Here is a 22863-nt window from a genome sequence, read left to right on the forward strand (position 1 = left end):
ACTCACATCTCCTATATCCGTTTTGAATCATGATAAATCAAAACATTTGTACCATTGCCTAGGAGATTGTTTTAATCCATAGAGCGATTTCTTCAACTTACAAACCAACCGCTCTTGTCCGGGCTGACTAAATCCCTCGGGTTGTGACATAAAAATCTACTCCTCCAAATTTCCATGAAGAAATGTCGTCTTCACATCCATTTGCTCAAGTTGCAAATCGTGATGTTAAAGTCAACACCACTCTAATTGACGTATGTCTTACTACCGGAGAGAAAATTTCTTCATAATCAATTCCCTTTCTCTGTGAATACCTCTTTGCTACCAACCGAGCTTTGAACTTCACTTCTTCTCCAACGACTTCATCTCCTTTGCCATAGTACTCGTCCACCTGTCCTTCTCGAAGCTATGTATCGCCTCCGAAAAGATGTAGGATCTCCACTACTAGTGATGAGTGCATAAGATACCAAGTCTTCGAATCCGTATCTAGTGGGTGGTTTTACGACTCATCTCGTTCTACCACTAGCTATAGTGTGATGCTCTGTGTGCTCTGAGCTAGAATCGTCAGAATTATGAGTCTCTAGCTCCACCTGCACAATATCTTTCTCCATGTTGCTCTGTGGTGTTTCCTTTCCTTTTTCCTGAGTACGTTGTAACATAGTTTTCTCGTCAAACACCACATCTATGTTGATCACCACCTTGTTTACCTTAGAATTTGTTTGCCTTAGGATCCCAAAGCTTGAAGTCTTTAACTCCTTTTTGATACTCCAAAAAAATGCACTGCTTTGACTTCGTACCTAGCTTTGATCTTTCCTCACTAGATATGTGCATATAGGCTGGACATCCAAAAACTCGAAGATGAGAGTAATCTACTTGATTACCTGTCTATACTTTCTCTGATACTTTGCCTTCTGGTGCTGCCCTTGGTGATCTATTAATAAGATAACATGTCATGTTAACCGCTTTCGCTCAGAAATTCTTTGCAAGCCCTACATTCAGTATGAGACATCTTGTCTTCTTAATGATTGTCTTGTTCAACCTTTCTGCCACCCCGTTCTACTGAGGTGTCCTGCGAACCGAGAAATGCCTCATTATCTCATGCTGCTCACAAAATTCCTGAAACTTTAAATCTATGTACTCAGTCCCATTTTCTGGCCTAAGAAATTTGATCTTCCTTCCAGTCTGGTCCTCTACTTTAATTTTCCACAATTTAAACTTTGCAAAAGTTTTCGACTTGTGGCGCATAAAGTATACCCAGACCTTTTATGAGAAATATCAGTAAAACTCACAAAATACAAGTGCCCTCCACGTGATGCTACACTGGCTGGTCCCAAAGATCCGTATGTACGTAGTCCAGAATCCCCTCCGTCTTGTTTGCTGCCGTCTTGAATTGCACTTTACTCTATTTTCTAATAACAAAGAATTTGCATAATTCAAGCTTGCACGTCTAGACACCCTTCAACAAATCTCTCTTGTGAAGTTCTAACATCCCACATTCACTCATATGCCCTAATCGCATATGTCACAAGACAGTACTGTCTGATTTAGACTCCACTGAGACGGCTCCACCTATAATTGTAGTCTTTATCAACTTGTAGATGTTTCCTGCTACCTTTTGTCCTTTCATTACCGTCATAGCTCCCTTGCTGACTTTCATCACGTAATTACAATCAATACCATCTAGTGTGTCTAGTGAGATCAAGTTCTTCCTTAGCTCTGGTATATATCTGACATCACATAAAATTCTGATCACACCATCAAACATCTTGATTCTGACGTTCCCTATGTTGATAACTTTGCATGATGTATCGTTTCCCATCAATACTAAACCAGAATCCACTGCCATATAGGTGTCGAACCAATCCTTTTTGGAGTCATGTGATATGAACATGCAGAGTCTAAAATCTATGCATCCGTCAATTGCTCCAAACTTGACATTATATAGCATATCTCTATCACCGCTCTCTGAATTTTCTTCTTCAACATGTTTGCAAACTATGTCGAACTACCTTTGTTCTCTGCAACATATTTCTTTATCTCTGGACAATCTCTCTTGATATGACCTTTGTCTCCATACTTGTGGCACGTGATCACCTTCTTCCTTCTCGACTTAGAACGAGCCTTACTGTACCTAATCCATGTCGAGATTTGCTCCTACCACGCTCTTGGTTGCTATTTACCACAAGTCTTTCTCCCTGAGAAACTTCATCGCTTGTTTTCTTCCTTTGGTGAAAACCTAGCAACACACCTATGATCTCCTCCAATTTGAGAGTTTCCTTACCCCACATCAAAGTAGTAACCAAATTCTCATACGTAGGAAATAAGGTAGAGAATTCAACAACATCAACGCCTTGTCTTCGTCTTCGATCTTCGCATCAACCCGCTTCATATCACTTACAATCTGGTTGAATACGTTGATGTGCTAGCTCAGATCGGTTCCTTTTGTCATCTTCAGCCCGAATAATTTCTGTTTAAGATACACCCGTAAGACAAAGTCTGATTGTTGCTACTGCCTTCACCTGAAGTTCTTCCCAATCTGATCTCTCTATGCTTTCCGATTTCGTCAAACTTCGGAGAAGTCGTCCCCGACATGTTGAAGAAATCCGTCAGAAAACATGTAGCTGTGATACCAATTGTTGCGCAAAGAGAGGGCAACACCTCTCAACCTCTAAAACATGGAAGAAGAGGAAGAGAGAAAAGAGATCACGCGGAGCAACAAGACAAAAATGCACAAAAGAAGAGCAAACAAAAGAAAGGAGAAGAAGAGAAATAAGAAGAGTTAACGTGGTTTGGCAACGTGCCTACTCCAAAAAACAGCCGAAGTTTTATTAAAATTCTCTCTACACAAGAGAATTATATTAAATAATTCTTGTGATTGTTGTTGTACAATAAGTTTACAATAATCCCTATAAATAATACATAAACCTCAACCTAGTAAAATCATAACAAAATTTTGCTATGAAAAATCGTAGTAGAATTCTGTTATGAAAAACCGTAATAAAATTTTGTTATATAAAATCGTAATAGAATTTTATTATGAAAAATCTTAACGAATTTTCTTCCATAACATCTATCGCATTGACCTCATCCAAATATGAGTCACCCGTCAACAACATTTATCGACTCCATTAGAGTCATCAGGTGGTGAGATTAGGTGTAATAACGAAATATATAAAAGTCAGTACATTGTAGTCGGAGAATCACCGCACACCTATGAGTATGGATATCCTATGTAATGTATTGTTCTATAGTGTATGAAATCTCTAATCAGAACCGTAAGATATGCTTTAGGAAAGGAGTTTCCTAGTTACACATGCGATGTTACTATAAGATACATCACATGATTATCGAATCAATATACAATCCTCGATGTACCAATGGTTATAGATACAACCGGAATATATAAGATGAAGAGAACATTAACCATAATCGACCGATTGTTGCAAGCATTAGTGGTATCTAGGGAGTCATGGGACAATACTCCTAAACGTTCTTACCATGATTCGTTGGATATTAATCAAAATTATTTCTAACGACCTATAATAAGCTGATTATAGGATAGGGTTATTAAGGGTATGCCCAAATAAAGGATGAGCATCGTCCTGAATCACAAAGAATTGTGAACCCACGACTAGCTATATCCCTGAACCATTGAGGGGCACACATGTATTGGTTTCTCTATTTCCCGTTGAGAAACTCAAATTCAAGTAGTTGAATTTGGCGAATAAAGTTTAATGTGATCAAATAGTGAATTGACAACTAAAGTTTGATATGATTAAATGTTATTAATAATATAATTATGATGGACTCACATTATTGGGTTTTAGAAAAGTTTAAATATCCAATAGACCAAGATGGAAGAAAAAAAATGGCTAGATTCAATGTATCAAGAGAAGAGAAAGAAAAATTGTTTTTCCTTTTCCACCTCATCCACCACTAACTCTTGTTCAAGACAAACAAACAAGAGCTTTTTCGTTAAATCCAAAATAGTTGGAGCCATCCCTAAACAAAGGTTATTTGGAAGGTATATTTTCGCTTATGTTTTGATTCATTTATATATTTATGCATGTATTGATAGTTTTATTTAGATCATGCTTAAATGATCTAGTATGTTTAACTTAGATAGTTTTGTACGTCTAAATAAAATGATTCAATTAATATTAGATGAATCATTCAGGTGATAGTTTATCTTTATTATACTTCAAGGATTTTACTTGAATGGTTAGATTGTAATGCATACTTAAATTAAAGATTATGCTCAGATTTATTTTTGAAAAATCCATATAAACACTCATTTGATTTAATTGTTAAATCATCAAATAAATTTTAAACTTCTGCTGCGGGTGTAAAAACACGATACTCGAATTTTCAAATTCGACGCCAACAGGCTCAGGCCAACTTCATCAAAATGTCATCCATGTATACCTCAACGTTCCTCCCTATCTGCATATTAAAGACTTTATATGTCTCTCTTGTATTCTTGAGCCCGAAGGTCATGACAATAACAGAAGGTTCCTTATGAGATAATGAAACTAACATTCAACTAGTTTAACGGAGCCAAGGACATCTGGTGATATCCTTGATATACATCCGGAATATAAATTAGCTCATGACCCACTATTAAATCCACTAACTAGTTAATCCTCAAAAGTAAATAGCAATCTTTGCGAAGGCTTTATTAAGCTCTCAAAAATCCATGCAGACTTGTGATTTCCCTACTGACATAGGTACTAAGACCACTTTAGCTAATCAAGTTGAGAAGCCAGGTCGAGAACTATACCTCATGAATATGACCAACCTCCAACAATTTGCTTATCTCCGCCTTAATCATCTTATTTGTTTCAGGGCCAAAGTGTTGCGTCTTTTGCTTAACTGATCGTCCAACGACACATTAATGCGATGCTTCATAACCTAGGGATATCCCTCTTAGCCTTGTAGTCGACCAAGCAAATGCATCCTTGTCTTGGGCAAGACGTTAAATTAGTCTTTGCTTCAAGTGAGGTAGAAGGTAAAGCGCAACTCAGGTGACCATTTCGAGGTACCCTAGCACCACTTCGCACTGATTCGTGTTCTTCCTTTGCGAGATAATGGGGGTGTATCCTACAAGAAATGCACCTCGAAGCCCCTTCTCTTACTTGGACACCCCACATGGCCAGCGAGTCAAACTCACTTCGAGTTGGTCTGGACCATTTCCATATAAAAAAAAATGATTAACCAGGCTGGGAAATGATTAATCAAGCTGAGTAACGTCAAACCTGGGGTGACTGGTCCAGCCCCACGGAAGTTTCCCAAAAAACTGATAATCCCAGTTAGCCTCATTGACTATCTCTGAGGTGACCGGCCCGGTCATCACGGAAGTTTCCATATAGCACTTACGTGAGGTGGTCCACTTTCTATCTGACAGGGAATTTAACTTTCTGATGATATAGTGAAGCTACCACCTTAAATGTAGTCTTATGAGTCATCCCAGGATAGCATTATATGTCGGCGAAGCTTCCACAATAGTGAAGATTATCACCCGGGTCCACTACAATGGCTCCACCCCATGGAAAGAGGTACGCCAAAACCTTGTCTTGCGAAACCAAGCAACGACGTGGATACAGCCTCAACTCGAAGGTCTCCTTGAAAAGTATCTTGAATCGATAAATATTCAGGCAACATTGTAGTTAGCAATGGTAGCCCGGATGACTAGGGGCATCATTATATGGTGTTTATAGTTCCCCTACTTAGAGGTTATCTTGTCGAGTCCACCTTGGAGATTCCCGATCTTTGGATTGTACGATCTTTCACATTTTTTTGGAGGCTCGCCTATCACATTTGGCTCAACATGCCGAACTGTTAGCGATCACGACATCTTGCTTAAGGGGTTTCTTCGATTGTCAAGAAGGGTCGGATTTGAAGATGGCTATATACAACTCGTTCAATCTCTTCTCCTAACCGATGGTAATGGGTGGTAGGCCTATTGTCCTGATAGAAAGTGCAGAAGAACTTGGAAAAAGAATTATGTGGTCTCCGACTATACCTCTTTGGTCGTTGCCATGTTTTGCTCCAATATTTAAATAGCTTCTTCTTTGGACACTGTTAAGGGGGGCATAGCTAGCAATTCCTCTAAGGGCCTCCTCCTAAGCTGTGGCACAAGAGGGGATCTTCCTTTTTGCCCAATCAAGAGGAGTGAACATCTTCTATTCACTGCTTTTAGCTTTTTGAGCCTCTTCTACATGGATGTATTTTTTCGTTCGACTTAGGAGGATCTCATAATCGGTTGGGGGTTTTTTCACCAAGGATCGCCAAGGTTGTCGAGGTGAAGCACTAGATATACTCTCTTCTCAAGGTCTCTTGTTTTACAGCTTCAAGTTGAATAGGTTGAGAGGCATCTTGTGATATCGCTTGCAACTAGCGAAGTGACATAAAAGGCAAGATTGAAGTCCTCGAAGGAATGAATTACCCTGGCTTCAATCGATTAAACAACAATTGTATCAGTCCGATAGGGTGATTAGGAAAACATAACATTTCGCCCATCTCAGTATTCGTGTAAGAAAGCAGCATTTTCAAAGGGGCACAAGTGATCCTCCAAATTCAAGGAATCATTATATTCTCCTATCCGCAATGGATGAAAATTACCTAGCAATTCCTCGACTAAGATATCCACGAAAAGGGGTATCTCGCCATGTTCCTATCTTCTTTCTCACCTTGAAGAGGCATAAGACGTCCTCCTTAAAGTATGACAGGTGCCTATGGTCGTTGTCTCCCTAGATTGCTCCTCCTAATGAATAGGTTCCTAATCTTAACCACTTCTTGAAGAAAAACTCATATGGCATGCCGATGGAGAACCTCTTCTACCATAGTTAGAGACTAGTTGACTCAAACGCTCCACTATCAATGGCGAGATTGATGACTCTAGGGAGGCTAAAGGATCTCTCCCCTGATGAAGATTTTTTTGGCTTTCTTAGTTCTCGTGTGTGTCTTCTATCTCAACGTCTCCGCTCAATTTCCCATAGGCAGCACCAAAATGGTGCAGCACAAATATGTCGCCTTACCTAACATCGAGGACAAAGCTTCTACTTACAAGCAATCTACACTTACAAGTTAGGGAGATGACTCAGTTTAGTTGATCGAGGTTGTCCCATCCTCTTCGGCAAGTGACTCGAACTCTCATGGTAGACCCTAACTTCTCGGCCAATATCTCCCCGTCTATGTTAGCCAAGGACACATGTAACCTAGGAGCACTACAAGGAGAAAGTTAGAAAGGGATTGTAGATGACCACAGCTAAACTCCTCAATGCTCAAGTGAGTTCTCACTCTATGAAAATTATAGAAGCACAAGAGATTAGAGCAACAAGTATACCTCTCATTCACTCCAGCTCGTCCTTAAAAACTTAGGAGGATGGGGGTGGGGCTCCTTAGTACATGGCCCATAACCCCCACCTTTTCAAGCGAGGGTTTCCCCAATACTTTTTCATACTTTCTTAATGTCGACTTTACTGAGCACCATTACCTTGCACCAATTATCTGAAGAACGTGTTGATATTGTGTGCACGAATGTGGAGTTATCTAGGTTGATCTTTCCTTCCCACCAAGCTTAACCTACGCCTTAGCAAACCTATTGAACAAGGGCTGCAATAGGCCTTCTAAGGTTGGTAACACCTGAGATCCTTTAAGAGTTGTCTTCACGAGATGGGCTTTCCACCATCCCTTCTACACTTGTGCAACGAGCCAATCAAGGCTTCCTGCCTAAGTTGAATAAAGAGAGCGGCCCACCAAGGAAGGCGAGCCACGTGGCCCCTAGTCACCTCACCGCTATAAGTGAGTAATCTATAAGTCAAATTGAGGTTAAACAAAAGGCTAAATTGGTCATGTTTTTCAAAGTCACTAGTGTTACCCAAAGTTAACTAAATTTAATCTATTTATACTTTTAATTTGACCAAATTTCAATAAATTTTATTAATTTCCTAATGTAATTTAATAATCTCTAGCTAATTTCATTAAACATTTTCTGGCGTTCTCCTCGATCTTTATGAGATGTCAATTTCTGAAAAAAGAAAACTTGAGTATTTAGAGTTGAGAAACTTATGTATCTTAGAAGGGGCTACTTAGGAAATAAATTCTAATTTCTTCCCTAATTAATCTAATGACTATCCGTGACCTTTTGTAGGGCAGCCTATGAAAAGGTTATGTTGGAACTTGTCAAGTAACAACATTGAGATACAAATCCAAAGAAACTACTTATGAAATTGCGCACAAAAACTAGATGATAATTTATCATCACAATAATTCCTATGCTCTCTTTCTACTTCCATATACATTAAAACTAGATTAGCTTGAATTGTTAAGAGAACAAACACATGTATGGTTCCTAAAATCCAGTTGTTACTTGTCATCAACAGAAGTATGAGAAACTTAATAAAGAACTTGAGGTTATATCTTTGTTAAGGTCCAGCACTAGCTATAATCTGTTCATGGATGATTCTGTGAATACCACTTAGAGCATTCATGCCATAACAGTGAAATGAGCAATCATATTTTGACAGTACATGATAACTTTGTAGAACTTCACCTTGAAGGAAGCCCGCAAGCCTTTTCTGGAGTCATGTACAAAACATCATAGTTACCACTTTCAGCATGAGACTGCACTGATTTATTAGTTTGAGTACTTCCAAGATATTCACCTTTGATTCCTCGTTGCTTTAAACTCATGACCTATTCCATTTAATGGTTTATCAAGACCAATATGCATAAACATTGCACTTTCATGCTATTTGAAAGTGGCTTCATACTAGCAAGTGAAGCATGAAAACAACAAATAGCCACATGCCTGATCTTGCATCAAGGATAAGAGAGGGCTTATCACAATAGCAGTCTTTCTTGTTACTAGTGGAGGGATTTGGTAACTGTGAAATTAAATAATCAAACACCTATTAATAATAAACTGAATTGCATTATTTGCATGGTTCTTTAGCAACATTTGTATGAAAGAGGAAATTATAAGAAAACTTCTCAGCATCGTTGTGACTGGAACACAATTAGAAACAATCAAGATGAAGTGAAATATGATCACATAGAATAGCATGACTAAACACCAAGCATTTTGTATTGAGGTGATAGCGGTGGTTAGGGCCCTTTTTCTTTTGAATGGATCAACTTATAGTATTTTCCAAGCTTTTCAACTTTAAAATCGCATTCAAGATATTGTATTAAGTCAGATTTAAAATCTCGAGCAGCATTAGGGGTTTCAGTCTACAATTTTAGTAACTTATCATGCTATGTTGATATGCTTTCAGTGCTTGCAGTGGGAATTCCATAGTGACAAATCAATAAACATATCCTCCACAAGCACATGAAACATTTAAATTGCCGTGCAAACATAACAGACTTCTGAGATACCATAAAGACTTCCCACTTCCTGTAGTCATGACCACCAAGCAATCTCTTCCATCTAAGATTTTCTCTACAATCTCCTTCTGGTGAGACCGAAACTGAGCGTAGCCAAAGTGCTCCTGCGTTAAATAATCACAGATAAATCAATCGAGAGGCAAAACAAAGGGATAACTGGATCAGGTCACTTCTCTCGAGAAAGCAAAACATCAGGGGAAAACAACCAAACGGGGCATCTAAAGGAGCGATCGGAAGCAATAAGGAGTTAGGGTTTCAAAGCATTTCTTCATGCCACTGCGAGAGGCGAAACGATAAGGTTCCGGTTGCTCGCCTTGAGAACTTGCTCCATCTCGAAGACGCTGTCAGTAGAAGGCGAGGAGCAGCAGTCGATGGCCTGGTAACTGAGGAGGTAAAGCGGGATCGTCGTGCTAGGGAGAAGCGCGAGCACGGATCGGGCTTCCCGCCAACTTTTCTCCAGCAAAAATCGGCCAAAGCCAATATCATTTTAACATTTGCCTGTTTGTTTACATGATATAAAGAAAAATATTCAGCATTTTACTAAAAAAATACATCTACATTTCGGAATACTCAAAAGGATGTATCCTAATTTTCAGTTTATCAAAGAGGCAAGATGTATCTTATATTTTAATTTATCAAAGAGGTGAGAATTTACTTTCGTGGGTTTTCAAAAATACTCCTATTTCAAGGTTTTTCAAATAATTTACCTATTTAATTTTTCAAACCGATCCATCTAAAAATAATCGTTTCGTCATATAAAAACAATTTATTAATCATTAAAATAAATTAAAAAATACTCATAAATACTTATTTAAAAAACTAATATTTTTAAATGTATTATACCACTATAGAAAAATCTCTATAATATATTGTATTAGAATCTTAGAATTATTTAGTGGTTAAACAATTGCTCAATCAATTAATAAATATTAAGTACTTTTATAAAATTGATGGAGGTACATGCACTAGTATGAATTATTAATGCATTATTTATTTATCTGTATCTAATGGTGTCAAAGATATTAGACCGGGATGAATGTTATCAATTTTTTATTCCAATTTATATATCTATGATAATGAAATGAGGGGAACAAAATGTATATCGTACGAGAAGAAAAACACATGCAGCGAAATAAAAAAACATGCATGCTAATAATGCATGAGAAAGAAAAATGCATTAAATATTAACAGCATGTAAAAACACGCTGTTAATAATATATTTTTAAAAATAAATTTTTAAATGTGAAAAATCGTGATATTAAAAAATATATTTTTATCCGGACCGCTTCCAAAATTTTCTTACCTGCTGCATCGACTTTGTTAAAAAGACTTTTTCATTATATTTATAAATTAATAAATAATTTTTTACCCCAAACTTTTCCTTCCCAGCAGCATCGCCTCCTTTCCTTTTGCAGCAGCACGGTTTCATCCTCTCCGCAGGAAGCAAGGAGCTCAAACGTAACCCTAAATCTCTTGTTTCTGGTTAAAAAAAGATTATGCAGCAAGCGCTGCCTCTCGAGAGGTGACCGTCGAGGCAACGAGCGGCCACTTTGTGAACCGCGCAAGGCAGCTGTTGCATCACCAGGCAACGAGCAGCTTCTTCGAGTGCAGCCGCAAGCTAGGCGGTAGGTTCGCGAGCAACCGGTTCACGAACAGCGACACGCGAGGCCACCGCTGCCTTGCTAAGTGACGAATGGCCGCTTCATGTGAGGCCGCACTCGAGGGGTCACTCCCTCGCCAAACAGCTGATTCACTAAAGGCCGCACGCGAGGAGGCAGCTGCATCGCCAAGCAACGAGCGGCCACTTCGCGTGCAGCCACTATGTCACAAGAAATTACACTTATACGAGGAAATATGAAGGTGGTGGACAATGTGTGGCATCTGAAGTTCCTGAAAGGAGGAATTCAGAAAAGCCACAGTCAATGTGGAGAAACAAGAATCTCAATGCAAAAAAATTCTGAACTCCCTGAAGCTATGAAAAAAAAATGAGGACAAATGTCTTTCATGGGGTAGGTTACAATGATTAATGTGGTATATCTTTCGGAATAATATATGATATGGATATATTTTGAGGACCCTAGTAGAATTAAAGAGAAAGGGGAGGGTATTATGGTAAAAGTATTGCTTAGGGCTTTTTAGAAGAGAAGGCACTATTTACAGTAGAGGGAGGCAGCGCTTTGGTCTGCCGCCACCTAGGAGAGGAGGTCACCTTCGCTGTGACGCCGACCACCTCCAAGGTCGACCATCTCCGATGTCGACGGCCGCCTGCTTCCTTCTCAACACCAACGACTTTGGACTTGTGCTATTAGCGTTGCTTCTCCCTCTCGGCGTTGCACCTCGTTGCCGCCTCCTCTCCACACGCACTGCCTCCAGTCGATGTTAGCAGTCGCCTCCTTCCCCTTCTCTCTCTCTACGCGCCGCAGTCTTGCTCGTCGGCAACCACTCAGCACCGCAGCCACGCTCGTCAACACCTCTTTCGACTCCTCACGCCACTGCAGCCACACAAACCCACACAAGAACGCCGCCACATGTTTTCTCCTCTCTCTCTCCCGCGACTCGGCTGTAGCCAGTGGGGGCTCGCCGTCTCCCTCGATGCTCGCCAAACGCTTCACCGTGGCCTTCCCACATGCGCGCAACCGCTTCTACTACAGGACAGACAACCGCTTCTACTACCAGACAGACCTTCAGATGCCAAACGACACTGCCGCCTCCCCCCTCTGTGCGCTGGCAATTCACACTCCGATTTCTGAGTTCATTGGCAAGCCGACGGCCTCCCTTCAGCGATTACCGCCTGCTACTCTCGATCGGTTCTAGCGTCAAGGGCATTGTTGTCGTATTCCATAGCCCTTGCGTTCACGCCACATGTCCGTAATCCACGTGTTGACGGTCCCCGCGCGCGACTCCATCCCTGTTCTAGCTTTGGATCATGGTTGTGGGCTAGCCTATGCGCTGTTGTTATTATCCAGCTCCGTATCGTTATTATATCCCGACTTAGGTGTCGTTGTCATATCCTAGTCTGTGTGCCAATATCATATCCCCGCCTACGTGTCGATGCACATCCTGACTTACGTGTCGCTGTTAGGTCTCGGCTTGCGTGTCGTCTTCCAGCCGAATCCAGGTCATCCTCGACTAGGTGACATCAGATCCAGCTCAAAGTCATTTTCTCTTCCAGGTCTCGACAACTCGAGTAGCGTCCCGACTAGCTCATCGCCACCCAAGGGCGCCCCCTGGGCCATGGTACGTTCTCCATTCATATTCTATACGTATTTCATTATTATATGTCTTAGTCTATTACTTATATACTCGTTGGATCTGCCTCGAACATCAAGGTACCAGAGACCGGGGCAACCCAGTCGTTGGTTGTAAGTAGCGTTGACTAGAGAACTTCTGACGACTTGGTTAACATAGAAGTCATCTTAGCATACCCCCCCTCCGGGACATCGCGATTCGGTCAACATTCCATTCACCTCACTCGGCGGTCCGTCTGACTCGGATTTCGAACAGGATCAATTTGGCACCGTATGTGGGAATCTTCTCCACATGTTCTAGAATGTGAAGATGGGTGACGTCGAGAGGTTCTCTGCCATTGGCACAGTCCCGAAGGATCCTGACGAACATATTATCTTCTCCACTCGCTCCACGGGTATTCAGGAGTTGAGGGATTGAGTTTGAGCTTCAACTGATCGATAGATTAGTTTTTCTATTATATTTTTTCCCCGGCTCATTTTTTCCCCGACTTCACGAGTATTCGGGAGTTAAGGGATAGAGACAGATCCTTAGTTGATTGGCACGGCTCCTCGATCAGGTACGTTACGGGGGCTCTGCTCCCTTTTTACGGTTATTGTATCTGCTATAGCTCCTTGATAAGAGAGTAAAATCCTAGTTCTTTGATCAAAGACTAGGGCCTTAAATCTTTGGTCGGACATTAGGGGCACAGCTCCCCGATCATACATTAGGGGCACAGCTCACCGATCAGACAGACACAGCTTCTCGATCAGTGACTCACAGTACATCTTCCCGATCAGGATCTAAGGGTATCACTCTTTAATTACAGGCTAAGAGTTTTACTCTCCGATCAGGGACTAGGGGCTCAACTCCCCGATCAGGTGTACTATAGGCTCTGGACCCTCCACACATGGGACTCTGCCCCCATTACTACTATATACTTTGCACTCTCCACCTATGGGATTTTGCATCCTCTGACGTCTACAGGCTATGCACCCCCCACCCACCACGACCCTCTTCTTCCTTTTATTGCTACAGGCTCTGCTCCCTTATATTGCCAATCCCTTTGACGATTAGGACTCAGATTATTATCTTCTCCCCTCGCTGTACGGGTATTTAGGAGTCAAGGGATTGACTTGGAGCTTCTGCTAGCTAACAGGTATGATAAAGCCTCTACCCTCTCATATTAATGCAGTCTCCGCTTCTATGAACTTCACGGCTTATCCTCTCCCGTTCAGGGTCGAGCTATCACCACTGGTCTTGGACCAAAGTATTGCCACTAGTCTCGGATCGAAATATCGCCAACGACCTCCCGGTCGACTCCGAGATTCTCGCCCAGTGCGAGTTATAAGCGAGTAGGCACTCACTGCTCTCGTATCTCAATCATCACTTTGTCCCGTATTCGATGCCCGATTGATACCCGTTTTCCTTTTTTCTTGGCATTCGCATAACCGCATGATCGCTTTTCTCCCGTTCGCGCTTGATCCATAGGCTCTGCTCTTGGTCGCTTTCAATCTCTCGGGATCTGTGCCCGACTCAGCTCACAGAGCCTCTGCTCTTATTCGTGCTTGATCCATGGGCTCTGCTCCCCTTCTCATTTGGTCTCGTAGGCTCCGTGTCTATCCAGCACACAGGCTTCATGCCCACTCGGCATTCTTTCGGTCACCTGGTCGGCCTTCTCTTAGTCGACTGATCAGTATCGCCTGGTCGTCCGCTCGGCCACTCATTTGTGTCACTTGACATTCTTACAGCCACCCACTCAGCATTCCCCCAATTGCTCTGTCAGCATTTTCACGGTCGCGCGCTCAGATCCTCCCACCCGATCGACATTGTCTCTATTTCCGGGTCGGCACTCTTTCGATCGCTAGCTCGACATTCGCCCTATCGCCAGCTCAGCATTCACTCAATCGCTTGCTTGGCATCTGCTCGCATTGTTGTTCATCGCTCAGTCAACATTTGTCATACTTTTCGCTCGACTCACTGGTTTCACGCTCACTCGGCTCATGACTTTCTATCCCGTGCGCCTTTGATTTCACAAGCTACACTCCTACTCAGTTTTCGGGTTCCATTCAAGCTCGGCTCATGGGTTACGTTTGCTCCTGTTTATTTTTTATTTCATGAACTATGCTCTCGCTCGATTTTTGGGTTCCACGCCTGCTCGACATCGTGCGACATTCTCTCGATTGCCTAGTCTACATCAGGTTAGTCATTTGCTCTGCATCTTGTTTGGATTCGCTTGGTTGCTCGCTGGCCACTCGCTCAGCATTTTCTCTATTACCCTGTCGACACTTTTCAGTCGCCTGGTTGCATTTTACGGTCACTCAGTTGACACTTTTCGGTCGACCAATCGCGGTTTACTGTCACTCGGCTGTGCGCTCGGCACCGCTCTCTCAACATCTCTCTACCTGATCAGTGTTCTCCTGATTTTTTGGTTGACATTTTCTCGGTCACGTGCTAGGCTTCGTTCACCCGTCCTTATTCCACTTGATCGGCATTGTCTTTGTTACCTGGTCGGCATTTTCTCAATCGTGCGCTCGACTTCTCTCACCCGTCCTTTTTTCACCTGATCAGTATATATCTCTATTACCCGGTCGGCACTCCTTTGGTCGCTCGCTCGATATCTTTGTAGCCACTCTATCAATATCTCCCTGCCATTCACTTTGTTCCATTCGGCCTATCGCTCAACATTTTTCTCAGTTGCTCGCCTAGCTTTTGCTCAACAACACTTGGTCATTCATTTTGTCCCATTTGGTAGCCCACCCGACATCGATCCAATTTTTGGCTCAATGTCACTCGACTGTTTGCTCAGTATCGACCGATTGTCTGCTCGCTATTATCTTTTGTCAGTCGCTCAGTATTATTTTTGTCACTTGTTTGGCATCGACACAACTATTCGTTTGACGTTATACGATCGACTTAGCGATCTGACTCCACATTCAGGGGTGATTTTACTTTATGTTGGGCTTGGTCTAGTCAATCGGACTTGCGCCTTCTTCGACTAGACTTAAAGGAAAGACTTATGATACGGATATATCTTGAGGAATCTAGTGGAATTAATGAGAAAGGGGAAGACATTTTGTTAAAAGCACTGTTTAGGGCTTTTTAAAAGAGAGGGCACTATTCACAGCAGAGGGGAGGTGGCGCTTTGGTCCACCACCACCAAGGAGAGGAGGTCACCTTCACTGTGACACTGACCACCTCCAAGGTCGGCCATTTCCGATGTCGGTGCCCGACTGCTTCCTTCTCGACACCAATGACTTTGGATTTGCGCTGTCAGCGTCGCTTCTCCCTCTCAGCGTTGCACCTCGCTACCACCTCCTCTCCACACGCGCTGCCTCCAGCCGCCGTCGACGTTAGCAGCCGCCTCCTTCCCCTTCTCCCTCTCTATGCGCCACAGTCTTGCTCGCCAACAACCACCCGGCATAGCAGCCATGCCCGCAAATGCCTCCTTTGGCTCCTCACGCCACCATTGCCGCATAAACCCACGCGAGAACGTCGCCACATGTTTTCCCCTCTCTCTCTCCAGCGACTCAGCTGCAGCTAGTGGGGGCTCGCCGTCTCCCTCAATGCACGCCAAACGCTTTGTCGTGGCCTTCCCACACGCGTGCAGCCTCTTCTTCTACCGGACAGGCTACCACTTCTACTACTAGACAGACCTTTGGATGTCGAATGACGCCGCCGCCTCCCCCCTCTATGCGTTGGCAATGCACACTCCGATTTCTGAGTTCATTCACAAGCTGATAACCGCTCTTCAGCGGGTACCGCCTACTACTCTCGACTTGTTCTAGCGTCAAGGGCATTGCTATCGCATTCCACAACCCTCACCTTCATGCCACATGCCGATAATCCACGTGTCGGCGGTCCTCACGCCGACTCCGTCCTTGTTCTAGCTTTATATTATGGTTGTGGGCTAGCCTGCGTGCTGTTGTTACTATCCGGCTCTGTATCGTTATTATATCCCGACCTACGTACCGTTGTCATATCCCGGCCTACGTGCTGACATCATATCTTGGCTTGCGTGCCGATGTCACATCCCGACTTATGTGTCGCTGTTAGGTCCCGGCCTGCGTGTCATCTTCCAGCCGAATCTAAGTCGTGCTCGACTAGGCACCGTCAAATCTAGCTCTTCATCCTGCTAAGAGTCATCTGTTCTTTTGGGTCACCACAACACGAGCAGCGTCCCGACCAGCTCACCGATCCACCCGAAGGCGCCCCCTTGGGCCAGGGTACATTCTCCATTCATATTCTATACGCATTTCATTATTATACATCTTAGTCTGTTACTTATATACTCGTTGGATCTGCCTCAAGCATCAAGGTACCAGAGACCGGGGCAACCCGGTCGCTGGCTACAGGTAGCGTTAACCAGAGGACTTCTAACAACTTGGTCAACATATAAGTCATCTCAACATACCCCCCCTCTGGAACATTACAATTTGGTCAACATTCCATCCACTCACCCGGTGGTCCGTCTTACTCAAATTCTGGACAGGATCAATATACTTATGATTATGGTCAACTCAATTGAATAATTATTCTACAAGATCTATTTTCTTTACCAATCTCTTCAAACATCCTCTAAGCATTGCATTATAAAGCATGAAAAATAAAAACGAAATCTATAAATCATAAATAATTATAGTGAGTTCGTTGAACTAATTCTTTATATTAAATTTCGTTGATCTGTTACTTGTCATTGGAAAGATGATTATAAATTGAAAGATTTTTTATTGTTCCATGAACTAAATCCTTCTCATGCTTTGGATGTTTTTCTTCTCCACAGGACACAATCTCGACAGAATTTCAACAACACTTTCACTTAGTCTCTCTGATCTCCTCGTACATAATGCAACCTCCCCTCTTTCTAGCAACCCTTTCTCACTTGGACGCACACGCTTATATAGGCGCTCGTGTAGTTGCTAAAACTTCTACACAAAGTGCAGAAGCGCGAGGTAACCACAACCACATCTACACAACATATAGATGTGGGTGCTATTGCTAATATCTCCCATTCATCTAAGTGATGTTATAAAGAAAAAATAACCATAAAGACCAGATAGTCACACAGACTAATAGAACATACAATTTATAATTAGGAAAAATGGTTTGTTCGACAGCAAACATACTGAGTTATCAATGCTAAGAAAATTGTTGCACTTTACATAATTACTCTCTGAGCAATTGATGCTAAGAAAGTTATTATATTTTACTTAATCGCTCTCATAATGGCACACAACCGCTCTCCAAAAGACATCAGTGTCTTGCTATTTATCCAGATTAAATTATTTATATTAATATGAACATCTCTAATCTCTCATAATGACTATTACGTCAAGAGCATGTTTCATGTCTCCAATTAATACAATTATTCATAATCATATTTTAAATACTTAACAAAAAATGTAATTAGTCGACTAGTGAATAAATGTCAAAGATGTAAATATATTTTAATCAACCTTTTTAGCTAGAATCTATTTATTCTAATCGATTATTTTTCTAGTTATACCTTATAGACCAAATCATCCATAGCCAATAGAATACATATTAAAATAGCAATCACTGATTAGAACTTCAAGTACACAACTAAATAGTCACTCAAGGCGAATATTGAGATTAACTTACAATATCAAGGGCTTATATAGTAAAGAAGTAAAGATTCATTCTTCTACTACTCTTATTGTCACAATGACACATGTGGTATGAATCAGATGCTACGATGCTACTCTCTTTACTAAAAAGAATACATGTTTTTCTCAAATTAACATCATACAGATTTTGATCTAGATATTCTCAATGTCTAATTCTGAATTCAACTCATAAATTCAAATTAGGTCTCTTACAGGTTCAGTAAATGGTGGATGCATTAACTCCAATCATTTTCAATTAACAAATAATCTCATCTTGATATAATAATCAAGGTGACCCCAACTTATAGGTATGTCTTTATTCACAGCTATATAAGTTGTTTCATAAGTAATGATCTTATCTCTATTTATACTTAACAAATAAATATTATTATTCATATGAGTGAATCAATCTTAATCTGGCAACATACTCACCAAGTCTTTATCCAAAATGTAACAACAACATATATACTAAATAGAAGATGGCATTTTATATCTCTAATTGTCTTTATAATGTGTTACATTTTACGAAGTCATAAAGACTTCACATATCCTTGAAATGATTTTTTAGTCAATGGCTTAGTAAAAGGATTTACAAGTATAGCACGTCTTGGGATATACTAAAAAATTATCTTTTTCTTATCAACAATATCTCTTTCAAAATTGTATTTAATTTCTCTATTATTATCTTTGTTGTAATATTTACGATCCTTAGAAAAAGTTATTGCAACTTGATTTTTATAATATGTTGTAACAGGACTCCCATTGTCTTCAGTAATCTTCAAATGCTTCAGGAACCTTCTTAATCAGACAGCTTCTTGCATAGTCATTGCACAGGCTATATACTTAACTTTCATTATCGACAGTGCTACACAAGCATGTTTGTTGTGGTCCATGAAATGGCGCTACCAATTTAGTAAGAAGGTATAGTTATATGTAGATTTTCTATCATCAAGATCTTCGCCCAATTTACATACATGTATCCCTTTGGGCTCATATTTGATCCTTATAAATATAGACAATAATCTATTGTCCCTTTGAGATATATTAATATCTCTTTACCATTTTTTAGTATCTTGATCCTGGGTTTGACTGAAAATGACTAACTAAATCAACAACATAGCTAATATTAGGACGAATACATAATATAGTGTACATCAAACTACCAAGGGCACTAGCATATGATTTTTTCTTCATTTTTACTATTTCTTCAGGAGTTTTGGGATACATACTTTTGCTCAAAATAGTATCTCTTTCTATATGTGTTTTGTTCAATATTTCAATCTGACATATTGAAGTGTTATAACATCTTAGTGATATAAGCCTCTTGAGACAAACCAAATGTCTTTTGATCGATCTCTAATAATCTTTACTCGTAAGATATGCTCAACTTCTCTCATATCTATTATGTCAAATTGTGATGAAAGTCATGATTTAACTTCTATCATAAACTTAATGTCATTTCCAACTATTAGTATATCATCAACATATAATGATAAGATGACAAACTTTTCTTTCTCCTTTATTAGGTAAACACAATGATTCTCAATATTATTTTAAAATCATAAGATAGAATGACTTCATTAAATTTTATGTTTCATTGTCTTGATGTTTACTTTAATTCATATATAAATTTTTTAAGTCTATATACTTTCTTCTCTTAGCTTTTAGTAATGTAACCTTCTAACTGTGTCATATAGATTCCCTCATCAATATTACTAATAAGGAAAGTCATTTTTACATCCATCTGATTTAATTCCATGGCAAAATGTGTTATTGTAGCTAGGATGACATGTATTGACACAAACTCTATAACAGGAAAAAATGTCTCTTCAAAATCAATACTCAATATTTAGGTATATTCTTTTTCAACTAGACGAGCTTTATATCAATTAATCGACCATCTACTTTCCTCTTAATTTTGAGAATCCAATTATTTTCAATAGCTCTTTGGACTGGAGGAAGATTGACTAAATTTCAAATTTGATTCTTTCTCATAGACTTCATTTTCTCATCTATTGCAACTTTTTATTTCTCTCTAACTGAGCATTTCAATGCTTCCTCAATCATTTAAGGTTCCTTATCGTCAACTGAGAAAAACATTAATGTCTCATTCTCAATATCAAACATTCTCCGAAGAATTATCTTATGACTACTTCTTCATAGGTCAAACTATTGAGAAATCATCTTATTAATTGATAAATCACTCCCACTAGGTTGACTAAATTCAGACATCTCTTATGATATTTCTTCCATTGATAAAGAAACATTATCCTTCTCCTTTATTGTAAATAGATAAATTATCTTATCAACTTCACTTCCTGTTGGGAACTCAGTTTCAAGAAAAGTAGCATCTCTCGACTCTATTTTGGAGATAGCTGTATCTTTTTACTGTTATGTTTCTGCAAGAGCACGGATATGTCGTTAGTAATAAAAGATATCGAACCACAAGGACTGGTTATTAGCACTAGCGATCGTTCACGTAGAATTAGCTAAACTATCAATTATTGAAAATTTACTATCTAGAAAGAAAGAAGAAACTTAGAAGAAGGAAAAGAGAACTAGAGTAATTTTGAATATATTGGTTTAAGGAATATTCTAAGAGTTCGATTTCATTATGGTGTTTACTAATGTATCATGTTCTATCAATTTCCTACCTTCACTTGTAAGAAGTTAGATTTATTATTCTTAAGTATTTAATAGAGATGATTCCTATGAAATCCGGAAATCGTTAACCCTTGTCATTAGGGCACCTCGGTCATAGATCATAGGAATATATAACCAGTAAATAACAGTAAAGATAAAGAATTAGGTGTGGTTTCCTATTTTCTTATTGAGAAATTGCTTCTCCATTCAAGTAAATGTCGTAAAGGTCTGTAAACGGGTTACCCCTGTCACTAGGGCCCCTCAGATATACGATCTAAGACACTTCTTCTACGAGATCAGCAATTTCTACACAAACATTCAATCTAACATAGCAAAACATCTCATTCACATTAGAACGAATAGATACAAAGCAAGTTAGTATCATGTAGATAGATAAAAGGCGTAACCATAGGTTTTTACTGTTAGCTAGAGCCCTAGAGCCAATCATTTGATGATTGTATTTTGGACTTGTTGTATCATATTCTATATATAAATAAAGGCATTTGGTTTTTGGTTATTATACTTACTTGTATTGGTGCCAAATAAACTAAGTATAATAACGTCCTTGAGTAGACGGTTCTCACCTATATCAATCGGTTAGTTGAACCGATAGTGAGATGATATAGGGAACACTACTCTAAATCATTCCTAGTCGAGTATTAACATTCAGGGACAATGTTAATGCAATAAGACTAGCATGTAGGTCAACTCGATGACTTGATCTCACAAGTCATGGATATGGAGATATCAAGTTGACACATGGGTATGCATTGGAGAATGTATACTGAATGACCCGCCATGAGAAAGTATCATGGATCGTTATATGAGTGTCATATACTTTCTCATGTGACTATTAGTATGACTATTGGTCCATAGACCTGAAGTCACCATGGTTCCCTACATAAGGAGTTATGTACTTTGGTTTCGTCAAACGTCACCCGTAACTGGGTGGACTATAAAGGCGATTACTGGGTATATAACGAATTATGCAGAGGGATGTGAGTGATGTAGATGGGATATATCTCTCCCATATGACGGGAGCGACATCGGTATTCTTGATAGAGTTAGACCACGAAGTGCATGGCCATGCCCAAATGAGTCAACATGAGATGTTGAGCTCATTTGATCGAGTTAGTCTACTTGGAATTCAAGATTTAGATTGATTAGAGGATGACACGGTCTATGCCTCACATTGATCAATCTAGATGTCTAGGATAGAAGGACAATGTCACATATTGTGAGGAGTCATAATTAGTAGTCACAAGGTGATGTTGGATCTCAACATTCTTGTAACTTGGGTAGCAATGATGTATTGCTAGATGCCGCTCATTGCTTATGTTTCTAAAGGAGTTTAGAAACATTGCCAACATTACAAGAACCTATTGGGTCACACACAAAGAACAAGTGGATGGAGATTGGGTTCATATGATGAACCAATTGGATTAGGTTCATATGATGCACCAAAGATTGGATTCAAATTAGACTTATTGAGTTAGACTCAATTAGATTTGTTGAATGAGTCTAATTTAAATTTGATTCATTCAGTCAATTTATATTAATGAATTGAGATTTATTAAATTCAAATTGACTTGAATCAAAGGTTGAATTTAACTCAACAAGGAAGATAATTGGTCAATTTTGACTTGACTAAATGGAAGTTGAAACATCAAGTTTGACTTGATGTATTGCCACATCATGAAGGTTGACTCATCCTACATGGCATGACTAACCTTGCCACATCATTTCCACCTCATAATGGTGTGCCACCTCATGGAGGTTACACATCTTATACCACTTAATGTGGTCGGCCACATTAAATGAGGAGGTTACAAGGTGTGGCCGGCCACACTAATGTAGTGTGGAGGTTTTGGTTGTGTGTATTGATGTGTGCATTCATTCTATCATCTTCTTCCTTGGTCTTTCTTCCTCCTTGCTGCTGTTGCCGTGAGTTCTAAGCAAGGGTGAAGGTGAGTGAGTTGAG

At 40.1% G+C, this 22863-nt stretch overlaps 1 pseudogene; it reads right to left on the reverse strand.

The window, feature by feature from the left end:
• LOC121984330 overlaps positions 1-11346 on the reverse strand; it is a 74061-nt pseudogene extending 62715 nt beyond the window's left edge.
• Positions 11347-22863: the final 11517 nt, after the last annotated feature.

Source organism: Zingiber officinale, chromosome 5B (assembly GCF_018446385.1).
Source record: "Zingiber officinale cultivar Zhangliang chromosome 5B, Zo_v1.1, whole genome shotgun sequence".
NCBI lineage: Eukaryota > Viridiplantae > Streptophyta > Magnoliopsida > Zingiberales > Zingiberaceae > Zingiber > Zingiber officinale.